The sequence below is a fragment of the Carya illinoinensis genome, chromosome 4 (assembly GCF_018687715.1).
Source record: "Carya illinoinensis cultivar Pawnee chromosome 4, C.illinoinensisPawnee_v1, whole genome shotgun sequence".
Lineage (NCBI taxonomy): Eukaryota > Viridiplantae > Streptophyta > Magnoliopsida > Fagales > Juglandaceae > Carya > Carya illinoinensis.
The window spans coordinates 36,657,473-36,660,588 of record NC_056755.1 but is presented as its reverse complement, the minus strand read 5'-3'; the positions used below and the strand labels follow the sequence as shown (position 1 = coordinate 36,660,588).

The following is a 3,116-nucleotide window of genomic DNA, read 5'->3' as shown; positions in this document are numbered from 1 at the left end:
TTTATTTAAATGCCACTAATAGTATTTTGTCAAATTTATTAACGACTTTTATCTAAACAACGCCAATTTTTAAAATAACGGCGTTAACATAAACGCCGCCATATTACGTTGCCAGCGCATCATATAAATTAGTGACATTTATTAAAAAGCCACTAATAATACGTTAGCGGCAAATTGAATTTATTAACGGTGTTTATCTAAACGCCACCATGAGTTTTCTTTTTTGTATTGCAATTTATTATAAATGCCGGCACATTTTTTAAATTAATGACATTAATATAAACACCACTACAAATATATTACCAGTGCTTTGCATTAATTAACAAAATTTAGGACATACCAATAATATGATATCCCACAATAAAAAATATATAATATATTAATTAATAATAAATATGATATAATGGGCCACTATTCATATAATAAAAAAATTACAAATCAAAACACATAAAAGTTCCCCATGGATAATTCTTCTTCTTCACGTTTTGTTTGTCATTAGCTTTAGGAGCATTTCTTTCATAGGTAGTTCTTCACATTTATCCAATAGTTCTCTAAAATTGTGGTGCAATTGTTGAGCCTGGAAAATATCAAAAAGTCATACTAAATTAATAGAGAGAATAATATGTTTTAAAGAAATAATACATGTTGAAACAAGATGTGATAATCATAGGAGTAATATTTTTAACCTCCATGTTACTTGATAACTACACAACGAGTTATGTAATCTTCCTTTTACATTTTTTTCAATCCCTTGTCTATGCTTTGACCACACAGCTGGACAAAGTGAGTGCATTCTGCAAATTAAATAAATAAAGAAATGAGTACAAACCGAAGAAGGGAAAATCTGGAGAAGCATCAAAATGCAATCCCTTCATATCGCAAATTAAGCCACAACAATAACACCATAGTAATGAATCATAGGGAAATGCCACATAGTAGTAGAGGAAATGAGAAGCCACTGAATCCATTAATGTCATAATTTAATTCATCACAAATTAAATTGTTTATATATAGACATTAAAATAAACTGAAGATCTTGTTCCCCCAAAACCCAAATGTCTCATAGCATGTAAAGACAAATGATATTTACAATTCTAAGGAGTACATGCGCATCCACACGCATATAGGGTTCCCCTCTCTCTCTCTCTCTCTCTCTCTCTCTCTCTCTCTCTCTCTCTCTCATAAATAAAAAGCCTTGCAATTATTTTCTATATATCCTCCCTTAACATCTTTATTTTCAAGTGAATTATTTTCCGATTGTTACATTTAATATTGTTGTAAAACAGATTTGCGATTGCAATATATATAAATATATATATATATATATACTCTGTGTGTATATATAAGTGTTAAAAGTTAAAATAATCTCTGTAATTTGTCATTGTGATATATTTATAATGTCCATATTCTATTTTTGAACTTTTTACTCTATATAAATTACCTTCAATTAGTTCCTCCATAAGGAGAATATGATATCCTTTATTTTTTTTAAAGTTAACTATGTATATATATGTACTGTGTGTTTGGCCCCTTAAAGCTAAAGTTCTAATTCTGTCTAAAACTCTTTAGCTCGAATCGAAATTTACAAAAATAATAATAAAAATAAAAATAAAAAACTCTTTGGCCCTCTAGAAAAATATAAATTGCTACTTATCCTAATTCCTTAAAATGTGAAAAGGCTCTTCTAACTACTCCATTTAAAATCTTTGAATCTCCACAAAAATAAGAAAAATAAAGATATCTTAATTATTATTTTATTAAATCCAAAAACAATGTTCTCTAAGAGCCAAGAAATAATATTTTTATATATATGCATAAATAAATATATATGTGACCCCAAAAATTCCAAAAATATGAATATATATAATTAAAGCCAAGAATTTTGGCCTCTCACCATAAATCTGCAAATATGATTCCTCTAATTAGAATAGTAGCCACATCATATCTTAGAGTCCAAGTTGCCTCACCCTCATTCCCTCTACGTTTCACATGCAAGAACTTCAATTAATAATCCGTTCTACTTTAAATAAAAGTAAAATACTATTTATAAAGTTGTCCCTATAAAATACAATTTATATAATTTTTTATTCCGTCCTTATCTATTTTACAGTAAAACTAAAAAATTTTCAATGTAATGTACGTAAGTATCACATAATAAAGTTATTATGACAGTTTGTAAGGGAGTTTTTTAAGAATTCTTTCTCGTGAATCAACCAAAAGTACTAGTCTTCAGTTTCGTTGCAAAGACGTAACACAATAAATCAACACATATAGTACTCATCGTGATCTTTTGGTGCAATGCTTAAAAGAAAAAGGTGCACAATTTAAAGGGGACATGCATATGCATTTATTCTATTGGCTACCGTACCTTGGCCATGCATTCAAATTGATCAGATTCAAAAATTGAAAGAAGGTGCAACTCGCCAGTGAGATTGATTAGGCAAGCACATACGTACGTACGTACCTACCCATGCCACTTCATCTTCCCCCCATCAAGTTGCATGAGCATCATATTCTACTGTCGTCAAAGGCGTCGTTTGCAGCAGCAGCAACCAGCGGGCTAGTGGCTTCAGGGCAGTGCGTTTTCAGTCAAAAAACTCTGTTTTTGGGCAGCAAAACAGAGCATCATAGATGGAGGTTGGTTTCGAACGGTGTGGAGACCAGGAGAAGGCGTGTGTGGTGCTGGTAACTCCTAGGCTGATACTTTGAAACCTAGATGCAAAAGGAAGAAATAAGATCAAGAGGAATGTTTGCAGCGTGTAATGCCGTATACACTAGGGAGGGAAATTTAAATTTTATGAAAATTTGAGGTGAGCTAAAGGCGCCAACTTAGTTTTTGTTTTGACTGAAATTAGATGTGTGGGTGTACGAATATTTGAGGTGGGTTGTTTCCGTGGTTTTACGTTGGTTGGGAGGGTGGACGAGTTGCAGCGGGTTGGTTAATTAGCAGTGAGAGGGAAATTCAAGTTTTCCCTAAATATTTGACAAAAATTGAAGTTGGCGCTCAAGTTTGGAAGACCCGTTTTTGTTGTGGGAAAATTTTTAACAACTCATATATGGCTATATATATGCACACATGATGCCCCCATGTTTATTAGACTTAATACCAACCGAAC

General features: G+C 31.9%; 1 long non-coding RNA gene across 1 annotated transcript; it reads right to left on the bottom strand.

Moving 5' to 3' along the window:
• Positions 1-266: 266 nt before the first annotated feature.
• On the bottom strand, positions 267-2,908 carry LOC122308286. Its single transcript, XR_006241971.1, has 3 exons — positions 2,465-2,908; positions 687-794; positions 267-577 (listed from the first exon to the last, which is right to left on the bottom strand). It is a non-coding gene; the product is annotated as an uncharacterized LOC122308286 (long non-coding RNA).
• Between the last annotated feature and the right edge of the window lie 208 nt (positions 2,909-3,116).